Source organism: Pimephales promelas, chromosome 23, assembly GCF_988280905.1.
Source record: "Pimephales promelas chromosome 23, fPimPro1.hap1.1, whole genome shotgun sequence".
Lineage (NCBI taxonomy): Eukaryota > Metazoa > Chordata > Actinopteri > Cypriniformes > Leuciscidae > Pimephales > Pimephales promelas.
This window is the reverse complement of record NC_142791.1, coordinates 13,100,148-13,112,343: the sequence shown is the minus strand read 5'-3', so window position 1 is coordinate 13,112,343 and position 12,196 is coordinate 13,100,148. Positions and strand designations below refer to the sequence as shown.

The following is a 12,196-nucleotide window of genomic DNA, read 5'->3' as shown; positions in this document are numbered from 1 at the left end:
CTATCTATCTATCTATCTATCTATCTATCTATCTATCTATCTATCTATCTATCTATCTATCTATCTATCTATCTATCTATCTATCTGCTTGTCTGTCTCTCATCTATGTATCTGTCTGTCTATCTATCTATCTATCTATCTATCTATCTATCTATCTATCTATCTATCTATCTATCTATCTATCTATCTATCTATCTATCTATCTATCTATCTATCTATCTATCTATCTATCTATCTATCTATCTATCTATCTATCTATCTATAAACATATTTTACCTCAAGTTATCTCTGCATTTTTTGTGGATTCTTTGAGTAAGCTCTGCATGTGATAACTAATCTTGCGCTGATAATATTTGATAAAAATAGGTGCAATGACAAAATGGTCTGGGCTTTTCCTATTTGGATATTTTCCAGAACACAAGTCACACTGTCACAGATAAATTTAGCCTCGAGAGAGACTTTATAATTCGAAAGATAACTCTGTAAGACTGTCAGATGTTTCGCCAGGTGAAACAGTGTAACACTATCAGTTATTGCAGAGCAGCAGCCCTCCAATTAGAGCACGCGCATATCATGACGTGAACGCGCCCGTGGTCCAAATACTTGAGACAGTTGGAAAGCAGAAAGAGAGAGACAGCCGGAGAAAGAAACACTTGACTGGAGGTATATCGGTCCAGCGGGGGATTACGGCCAACGAGACCACGGTAATTCATCTCGTTCAGGATGCTTTAAGATCCTACCATGCCGATAGAAACACGCAAATGGTTTTAAAGCGCATCGTGTTGTTCCGATGACTGTTTCATGCTCTCATGTACATCATGGGTCTATCGGCATATGTGCTGCTGTTATTAGTTAAATGTAGGCTACAGTAGCCTATCTGCGGATCAGAGCACATCTATTCATAGTTTTACCTGCAAATGCCTTCGTATCTTTCTTTGATGCTTTCAGGTTAGGCAATGCAGTCCCTCCTCGGACGATGGGTTTGTATCGGCTTTCAAATGGACGGATTACATGCACGCGCGTGCATTTAACTTCACCTCGCGCTTTCAGATGCTGCATTTGGGTAGATTGAGGTTGTGCTGGTGCATCTGCTGTAGTTGAATAATTTATTAGGCTGTATCTGGGGCTGGAGGAGAGAAACAAACACTGGCTTGTTATGTGAGGCTATTTTAATTGCGGCGAATGAATTAGACGCTAGCCAATATAAACTTTGGTTGTTAATTTGTGTTGCCCAATTTTACTGTGAGTATGCCATCAAGTGTGTGAAGGGATGGTTTGTTTGCATTAACCGTTTCTATTGTGCTTTAGGAACTGTTACTGCATTACCTGTGACCCATGGAGCAAATCTGACCTAAATTAATTATTCTAAGATTTGAGTAAAGCAGAACACCTTTAGCTATTTCAGTTTGTTCCTTTTGTAGCCTATTTAAAAATAATAATATTAATAAAAACAATTTAATGGAGTAACTCAATTTGAGTTATTTGGGACACAACTGTGACAGAAGTGTTCGGTTTTCTATTTGATTCATGTTTTGCATTTCATAAAATCATACGTTTTTATAAAATACAGTTATTATTCTGCTTTTTGGGCCCTGGCCAACATCTTTTAGTTTGTGTTGGCCTAGGCCTATATATTTTACAAATCAGTATTGTGACAAGACCCATCAATATGATAACACTGCATATTCACCACATCCAATTTCTCACAACTTTCAATTCAATTTCAATTCAGAACTATTCAGAACTATGCAGTATTTAGCAAAATTAGCTATGCAGTGGTTTTGTTGTTATATAAAATAGCCTAATAAGAAAAAATAATAATATCCAAGGGGCCTTTTACACCACGACATTTAGTATTGTAGGCCTATCCTATGTAAAAAATATTGTCATGATTTATCACAACTTTTTATCTTTTGTCAAATCACCTAATTAGTGGGATTCAGATAACATAGTCTAATATTTTGAGTTTTCTATTTATTAAGCCAATCTCCTTCAAATTAAATTTTGAGGCAACCACTTAAGTTACCCCAACAATACATTTTTTTGTATGTGTATGTATGTGAATGTATGTGTACATTTATCATTACTTTAGTTTCATGCAAACGTCTAAAGAAATCGTATGTTTGTAAATTCGTATGTTTGTTTAGCTATATTTATCGTTTGTTTTGCTATTTTAAAGAGCCTATTTTTTCTTAAGGTTTGGTGTTCATTATTTATTAGTAGCTTACCTTTATAGGGTTTATAGGGCATTTGTATGCAACTTGATTGCAAGTCAAAACTCCACTAAAATGATCCCGTAAATATGTTCATGCAAAATATATAACCACGTAAGATCGATGTTGGGAAACTTGGGCAGTCTTACTGTCCTCCGCGTGAATAATGAATTGAGCTCGTGCACGCTTCTGCGCGTTCCTCATTCATCTGAGTGCGCGTGAGTGAGAGGCAGCAAGCGGAGAGGAGCGAGTCCCGCTGACACCACGATATTAGTCTGAACCTCGACTGACTCCTACACATTCAGGATACTCTTGGATTATTTAACATTTCGTCTTTCACCAGTAAGTAGCGCTTCTGAGTCTTTCTGAGCTCCTGTTTGCGGCTTTTTCTCTCCAGCCCTGGAGGTTCGCGCATAAACGTGTTTGGCTCAACGGTTGCGACAAGTTCCATTTAGAAAGTTGCTTTCTGTTTCTCCACCTCTGAAAAGAGCTTCCCACTTCCTCGTTTAGATTTGTTTGTATGCTGAATGTTGTTTTATGAACTGCACGTGATTTCTTGTTTTGAATGTTGTAAGAAACTGAAACACGTTGTTGTTTTAATTGTCTCAGTTAACCCGTGTCAGTGCGTTGAATGTAACGTCAAGTGTCATTGATGGTTAGTACTAACCGTGGGTTTGTTCTGTTATCTTTTTCCTACAGACACAGTTGTAGAGTCGGTTAAAAAGGGTTGATAATCATCTTGCAGCAGGTGTCTTGTAGAGAGACTTCCGCAGTTTCACACGGTCTACTGATAGCGATGTTAACGAATCGTTCTTGTGAGTCGCATCATTCATTGATTCAACTGAATCGGTTCAGTTAACCGTTTGGTACGATACACCTGCGAATTGAATTGAATCCGTCCGAACGGTTCTGGAGTCAATAGATGACCGATTAATTTGAACCTTGATTAATCTTACTGATAACCAACTCGTAATGAGACTAGAACAAATGAGTGAACTGATTAGAGTAAACTGAAAAATTGATTCAATGGGCAGAATCTTACTTTAATAGCTAGACGAATAGTTGGGACTACAGGTGGGAAGTATCGTTCTATAACTTATTTGGTTAAAATGTTCTCAAAATATTGATGCTTTTTTCCTTACACATATTTAACGTACATGGTACAACCACAGCATTCCCACAACCATGACAAACCTGTAAGTATCATGAGTCATGGACTTTTATAAATGTATTAATACAAATATATAAAGATAAATAATGAAGTTATGTTATGATAAATAATGTAGTTATGTAAAGCTTTAAAATATTTATTTAGCAATACAATCTCCATAAAATTATTATTATTAGTAGTAGTAGTAGTATGAAAGGGTTAGTTCATACAAAAATGAAAATGATGTCATTAATGCCCTAATGTCATTCCAAGCCCATAAGACCTCCGTTCATCTTCAGAACACAGTTTAAGACATTTTAGATTTAGTCCGAGAACTTTCTGTCCCTCCATTGAAAATGTGTGTACGGTACACTGTCCTTGTCCAGAAAGGAAATAAAGACATCATCAAAGTAGTCCATGCGTTAGTTAGAATGTTTTGAAGCATTGCACATTTTGGTCCAAAATAAATAACAAAAACCACGTCTTTATTTAGCATTGTATTCTCTTCCGGTTCTGTTGTCAATCCGTTTCAGTGACGCTTCTGACGTAAGACACTCCTGACGTTTTATCAGTGCGCGGCGTGCCTGAGCTTCGTTTACAGTCTGAGGGAGACGCACGTCAGCAGCGTCTTACGTCAGCAGCGTCCCTGCGGACTCGTGAACGCGGATTGACAACAGAAACGGAAGACAATACAATGCTGAATAAAGTCGTAGTTTTTGTTATTTTTGGACCAAAATGTAATTCAGTGCTTTAAAACATTCTAACTAACCCACTGATGTCACATGGACTACTTTGCTAGTGTTTCTGTTTCCTTTCTAGACAAGGACAGTAGCCTATACCGTACATAATATTTTAAATGGAGGGACAGAAAGCTCTCAGACTAAATCTAAAATATCTTAATTAAACTGTGCTTTAGGTTTGGTGAGTCATTTATGACATAATTTTCATTTTTGGGTAAACTAATCCTTTAACAGTACAGTACATCCATGAACCACTGAAACAATTATGTAAAATTCATGGCAATTCATTGACCAAAAAGTGTGGGAACCGAAGTCTTTAGCTTGCCAAAAATACCATACTAGGCCTACTGTAAAACCAAATCTGTTATCAATTATTTTATTACTTAGTTTGGATAAGTTGCCACAATTTTATTTTACAAACTACAACCAGAGTAACTAATATTTTTATGGAAATACCATGGTTCAATTTCTGTAAAGGTGTACAAAAATCTGTTTTTGCTTCCTCTTAATGTTAATTGGTTACACAAGTATGGTGAAGTTCTGTTTGACTTTATCTATAATTCAATGTGTGATCTATTAGATCCTGAATATCCACTTTCCTTTCACAAGAACAACGAGCATAACTATGATGCTTGTTTCCTCATGCGATCACCTGGTGCGTCGCTTCTGTCCCTCACACACATGCACACACTGTTCTTTCTCTCAGCGACACGCGCTGCTGTGAGCACAGCATCTGAAATGCTTTGGAAATTGCTTGGCACATTGTCTGAAAATAGCTTGTGGCTATCACATATTGCCTCAGGTTGAAATGTGAAAGATTGCACTTATTTGGACTGAATTCCCGAGAGAGAGAGAGAGAGAGAGAGAGACAGACACGGAGACACACAAGTTGAAACTTATTTATTTTTTCATTTCTGTGTGGGGCAAAGTTGTTTGTGGCAAAATAAAAGTATGAAAACGCATATATAAACTGCAGTGTCTGTTACCTGGTGATGTTCATTGCTTTGACCGTACGATGTTGGTTATGGAGTCTAAAACGATGTTTCTCAACCGCTGGCCCAGAGTGTGTAGTAAAAGAACAAAATTTCGGGGCCGTTTACATGACCTTTTTAATTAATTTTGGCAATTCATTCACACAACAGCGGGTTGTGTGCTTGGGGCTTGGCTTTTAATGGTGAGACAATTGTTTTTGTAATTAGGCTCTTAAAACTCATATCAAAATTTGGATTTATATATTGTCGGCCAGTAATTCGGCTTTCAAAAATAAAGAATTATCGGTTACGACCAATATGTTCATATCGGTATCCCTAACTATAATAACTATTGGTGTGGTAGGTTGTGTAGGGTTTTCTGGAAAGGATTTGCATATCCATGAGTTATTGTGGGTCCCATGGCCAAACCAGTTTGAGAACCACTGGTCTAAAATATTGTTGGTTTAAAATTTCCACTGAACAGTGTGACATACGAGACAGATGTCGCACAATCTGTCTGCCTTCTTCCCCAAGATGTATGGGGGTCATGTCATCGTAGAGGACCGAAAAGAAATAGGCTAGTCTGTCTGAAGATATATTCTACCCAGAGAAGAGATGACAGATGCTCGGGTCGAGAGTCGAGAGGTCAAAGTGCGAATGTCTCTGTCTTTGTTTCTACCAGTTTTAAGTCCTGTTCACACCAAGAACGATAACTATAAATAAAACAATAAAGATATTATAGGCTAGTTCTAAAAATTGTTTTCAATATTAAAGAATAGTTCACACCACACACAGCTAACGATAAACGGCACAGGGAAACGATTTTATCCAGTTGATTAACGATAAAAACCTATACAGCCAATCAGAATTCATCCTGCTGTCACAAGCTCGAGCATTTAAAGCGGCAGACAAACACACGCTTATAATAAACAGAAGGATATCGTCCGCTGGTTTGGACTCTAATATAGTTATCTTTATTGGAATGAACGGGCTTTAAGTCTCTCTTTTATGGTCCACATCGGTCCCAGAGGCCTTAATTTGACTCTCACGGCCTGTTGCAAGGATTTAGCACTTGAATAATAGTTTAAGAGTTGTGTGTGTGTGGCATATCCTGAGGGCAGAGGGAGTCAACGGTGGCAGATGTAGCTGACTTTCAGCATCGTTAGGTCACACTGGCTGTCTGTGGAGATTTAGAGGGGCAAAATAAACCTGAGAATGGATTTGTCTTTCTCTTCATGGATTTATTGACATTCCTCCACATTCAGTCTTAATCTTAAAATCAACATCAAATCAAAATGGACCTTGTTTAATTTCTTATTGCATGTTCCTGGTCTCATTGTGCCCAATTAATTGGTGCATGTTGTTCCAAAAAATAAATAAATAGTTTGACTATGTAATATTTCTTAACTCGCTCTGCCTCTTCGGCTGACATCACTCGATTCAAACACGTCTTGTCTGATTATTTATCCTATTTGAAATGGATACACTTCATTTCTAGTCTTTACCTAAACCATATGTATATATATATATATATATATATATCTTATTATCAAAGTTGAAAACGGTTTAATTTTTTGCAAGTTCTGCATATAAAATTACTTAAATTTACGTCCTGTGATCAGAAATGATTTGTAAAGTCTTGGTCAAAAAGATTTTATACATTTCATTATGTTTAAATATACTGGGATTTTTGCCTGTATATTCTATTAAATGCCAATATTGGCATTCATCTTTCTCCCTTGTTCTCTCGCTCTTTCACCTTTTTTCCCTCCATCGCTCTCCAACCGATCGGAGCTATTCTTGGCCTGCTCTCTTGCTGATGGGAAAAGCTGACATTGCTAACAGAGGGGGAATTTGAGCTCGACTCAAGCCAAAGCCCGCTTCCTCCTCCAGAGCCTGCATGCACCCGTCTGCCACTGCGCCATCAGGACATCTGATTTACTGTCTGCTGTTTGCATGACAAAGAAAGCCTTTCTGTTTGAGAAAGGAAGAACCAAACAGAGAGGAAGAAGCTCTCCTTTTTCCAAAACAAGTATTTCTTGAGGTCTTCAGACTGCCTGAGGTCTTCTGCTGGCAGCATTACCCATTGTACATTGTTTATTGCTGGTTTGGCAATGATCGAATATCAACCAGTTTACAGGCAATACGTTCCACTGTGCCAAATGATTTTGGCCCGTGACTTGGTTGCATCTTGGCCGCTGAATTTAACTCTGTCTGACTAATGAGGAGAGGTGAACAATCCCATAAAAGAACTGGCACGTTGTGCAAAGTCAGAATCTAGCAAACAGCAAAGCAACTACAAAGACATCTGTGCTGATTTAATCATGTATTTATTTATTTATTTGGCTTATGCCTTTATTAGGCAACATAGTGGGGAATTGACAGAAAAGCACAGGACGAATAAAGAGGGACAAGTAAAAGATGGACTCGGCCCGGTTACCCCATGAACACAACAGACCTTCATATATCTGTGCTACAGTGTACATAACTGGGCTGAATGAAGTAAATTTAAACAAAAGGATTTTACTATATGATTATACTTTTAATATGCGTTAATGGAAATAGAATTTTTTTATGTTTTTTGTAATTAAAGGCCCACTGAAGTCCGCTGACGTCATTTCCACTGAAACAGGCAGCTAAGGCGGGACATATTGAACGATTCCTCCCCCTTTTCAATTAGCCAATAGCGTTTAGTTTACCTCACTGACTGGAAGTGCTTAAGGGTCTGTTTACAAATCGCATATTTTGCACGCTCAAGTTGTTTTTTCAAATGTAGTTGCACGGTATGCGCTCTCATAATGGAAGTGCGACGCGGTCGTTTTTTCCATGCGCATCTGCGCCGCATCAAGATGAAAGCATCTCAACTTTTCAGAATGCTGCAAGCGCACCATAAGCGCACAGTAGGTCACATGACAAGAACCAACCGGAGCGCACCGTCCTAGCGCTTTGGAAAAAGGAGAATGTGGCACGCCCAGCGTTTTCTACGTGTTTTTAGGCGCTATATGTGAATCTGGCCTAACAGCGCCATGAACCTGAGACTCACAATGACAGCTACTGTCAGACAATTGGCATCTAATGAGTTTTGTCGAGTTAATGTCAATAGCCGTGCTCTCTGTAGGTGTATGTTCATATTGATATTTTGCCGTTATGTGAAAAAATCCAGCAAAATGTTCCGCCGCGTTTGTCGACCCCAGAGGATTAACTTTAGCCTAATCATAAATTGTGATTAAAATATGATCACTTACATCAAGACGCCGCTGTGGTGGAGTCCATGCAGGGAGGAGCAGTGTTTGGCACTGAGTCGCTTTTTAGCGCGAGCTATGTGGTGCATGTCCACCTCTATTCAGTTGGAATAGAAAGTTAAAAAGTTGGTGTAGGGTTTAGTTATCCTTTAATCAAATCTTTATATCGCACTGCAGACTGCAAACTTACAACTAAGATAAAATGTATCTTTCTCGCATGACCCTGTAGACCTAACGGCAGCACTAATAGAGGTGCAGGAAATGCTGGTCCATGCTCAGTTTTCAAGATAATTGTTAGTTGTCCAATCTAAGCTGCACTGTTGAAAAGACCTCAGAGTGACATTGTGTGACCCTTGTCTGATAAATGGGTTGTCTGTTTTGGGGTCAAAGGGAGCAAGAGAAGGGCTGGGTACAAGTGTGCATGTGGTTGTGAGTGCATACTGGAGGAAAGGCACCATGGGATTGAACTCCTGAGGGGGTGTGCAGTGGAAAAGTGCCCTGCGCTGTGTCAACAGGCAGTTTGTGTAGACGTGCGTGCGTGTGTGGTTTTAAGGCAGCTGATGTGCCGACAGGAGCAGCGGAAATGGATCCAGCGATGAGCAGAAACCAGATCTAACGCATGCACAGGAAAGGAATGGCCTTGTAAGGCATCTGAGAGTCAGAGAGAGAGAGAGAGAGACAGTGGGTCACCATTCCCTGAGACAGACGCACGCATTCAATGTCTTCACCACACAGGCTATAGAATAATACATTTAGCAGCATTATTGTATAAAGCTATAGGTGTTTAAAACTAAGGATGATTAGTGTTTTTAGGAAACCATGTGCTGTTGATTTTTATTTATTCAATTTGGAAAGCGTAGTACTTAAATCCTGACCTGGGAACAGTTCCTCTTATACTTTAATCTTACAAATCCAAATATTTTATGGAAAGTATTGTCTCGCATGAAAACAGTCTTAAATGGTCAGAATTGAAACGCAAGGACAGTGTTTTTTATGCTCTTGTCTTGTGAATAATTGAAGTTCCATTTTTTTTTCATTCGGGAGCTATTTTTCAAGAGATTTGTAACTAGTTTTTGCTTACCTATAGAGTGCCGAAGTTACAACGTCACTTTGTAGGCCAAAACACAGAAGTGAGTTAGCATTTTAGCACTTCCAGTTCCCTCGCCCTAAAGTCTATGGGTTTTCTGAATGGGTTTTAGCTAAATCGCCTGAAATAAGGTCTGTGGTTAACAAAGCCTCTAAATATTTTCACGTGTTGATCTATGACATAAAACACACCAGTTAAAACCAGCTTGTGTTTTTTTAAACATTGTGCCTGCTTTTGTTTTTGAGTCAATGCAAATAGGCGTTACGCACGTAAAAAATTCCTGTGGCGCGAATGAGAGAACGTAGAACGTGGCGCGAATACGCCTTATTTGAAAACATATAAATATAGAGAGGTGACTCTCTCGATGAATGCTCGGTCGACATGAAAAAAATGGCCGCCAACAGATTACGATTCCGACGCGCGAATGGATTCAAAGTGGTCAAGCGTCAAACTAGACACGAATTTGACACACTATTCGCGTCCGGTGTGAACGTAGCATAAAGATTTTCTTGATACCAAACGTGTAAGGGTCAACTCTTTGTTTAGCACAGATCTTTTTTTTTTCTCCCAAAAGTCTATAGGGAAAATGCATAGCTTTTCAATCGAGGGAACCCATGCGTCGTTAGCTTCCGAGTTGTCCTACAAAGTGACGTCATCACTTCGGCACTTATTGTGCTTTCTCATTTAAAACATTTGCTGGTTTTATACTGCCAATTTTGCGGTTTTAGTACCAGAGCAAAAGCTATTCAATTAAGTGTTGGCCTACGTCATTTTTTTTGTTGTATTGTCCGGTTATCATTGCAGTTTCCGATTCAGTCGATTTAAATGCGGTTGTCAATCCAGAAACATTGCAGAGTGTACTTGGGTGCATAAAAAACTAAACTTGGTGAGATTGTGAATAAGCAGAAAGCAAGAGAAGAACCTCTCTTTATAATCACGTATCAGCCTGTAGGCCTACTGAATATTACAACCAGTAATTTTTATTTATTTATTTATTTAGTACTGACTGGTACTGGTAGAGTATGTCAACCTTATGAATAGTAAAATAGTAAGGTACTATAAATGCATTTTAATGCACAGTGATGAATGATGATCATGAATGAGGCAGAATTTGGGTTCAAGGATGATGTCTGTCTCTGCAAGAGTATCACAAATACGTACCAATTCCTCAGTGGATTTGGTCTAAAGTTATTCGAGTATTTTAGGATACACATTTATTTCTATCAGTAAGACAAACTATAACTGCCTCTCTCGAAGCACCTGTGTTTCTATTAGTCTGATAAGATTTTGCAGATTATAAGATTTGTATGGCGTGGTAAATTATCTCTGTCTCAAAACCTAGGAGGCATGCGTCAAAAACATCTGCACAGCGGAATCAAAAAGGCACTCATGTACACAAAATCTAATGTCAATCTTGAATCAGTTAATTGCAATAGAGTTTTATGTTGGTAACAGCATGTTACAAAGCTACCTGAGACTCTTGTAATTATAACACACATTTATACTTCTTTTTTGAATCTGCGCATTGTGGGATTGCATTATCATTAAGGATGCGTGCTACGTTGCCTTTTATTTCGTTTATTTTTTGCTTTCTAGGTAGACCGCTCTCGATGTTTTGAACAGCCTTGAATGTTATTGCATGTAGCAATTAATCCCTATTTGACCTCCTTGTTAAAAAATGTCATGGCTGATATAGATATTCAATTAAAGACTGGAAGGCAGAGTGCTTCCCCATCTGATAGTGTGTGTAATTTAATAAGGGAGATTTCCAGCACAGTGGTATCGCCATGATGATTTTTATGAGCGATATAGAGAGATAGAAAGAAAAAGAGAAGGGTAGATGAAGAGAAAGAAGGAGGGGGTGTACTAGGACACTTTGATTTGTTCAGCCTTGATGGTCGTCACCCGTTTGCCTCCACGGAGAATTAACTAATTAGACAGTGCCTGGTGCGTATGCTGGACACACGATTAGATAGATGAAAGGAGCCCTCTGTTTAGCCTATAAATAAGTGAGTAGAATATTGATAAGACAAGCGAGCAGGGTTATTACTTTCGGCCCGCCACTTTTGTTCCTTTGTGCCATAATACAGTACTCAACAGTTCTTTTTAACCCACAATGCTGTGTGTGTGAGTTATGGTAGCGAGAATTAAGCTGCCAGACGTAATTGTAGGAAGTGATTCCCTCTGAATTGTACTTTTGTGACAGAACTACACTTATCTGACACCGATCTTATTCACTGTTCTCAGAATGGTCGTAGCGGCTGTTGAAAGCCCCATAATGACTGTCGGTCTGTTCATTAGGGATAATTGGTAATGTTGCTCAGTTCTGGGCGTGTGTGTGGGTGTGTTGAGTTGAAGTCATAAGTGTATGGGTTATAAATAAAGACCAGGCTTTCAGTGATGTATTATTGATCTGAAACCCTATACAAAAATTCCATCAGAAAACAAATGCTTGTGTGTGTACTTTAGGGCTGCAGAATTAATCTTATTAAATATGAATGCAATGGGGAATCAGAGGCATTTAAATGAATCCATACTCCAGTCCTTGTTGGTTGCATTAATAATAGTAATAATACTTCGTAACATTTATATAGCGCTTTTTCTGGGACCTCAGAGCGCTTCACCCGCCACTACTATGCAGCACCACCTGGATGAAGCGACGGCAGCCATATTGCCCCAGAACGCCCACCACATACCAGCTTACTGGTGGAGAGGAGACAGTGATGAAGCCAATCAGTAAATGCGGATGATTGAGGCCATGATGGACAGAGGCCAAGGGGCAAATTTGGCCAG

At 38.9% G+C, this 12,196-nt stretch overlaps 1 protein-coding gene across 5 annotated transcripts in view; it reads left to right on the top strand.

Moving 5' to 3' along the window:
- The first annotated feature begins 596 nt into the window (after positions 1-596).
- Positions 597-12,196, top strand: part of strbp (spermatid perinuclear RNA binding protein) — a 94,312-nt gene continuing 82,712 nt past the window's right edge. For 3 of the 5 annotated variants that reach the window (XM_089126517.1, XM_039675462.2, XM_089126518.1), the window contains exon 1: positions 597-704. The gene's annotated coding sequence lies outside the window, so the exon portion shown is untranslated. Of the gene's footprint in view, positions 705-2,387; positions 2,556-12,196 lie in introns of those variants that run through there. The other 2 variants (XM_039675461.2, XM_039675465.2) reach the window with 1 other exon arrangement.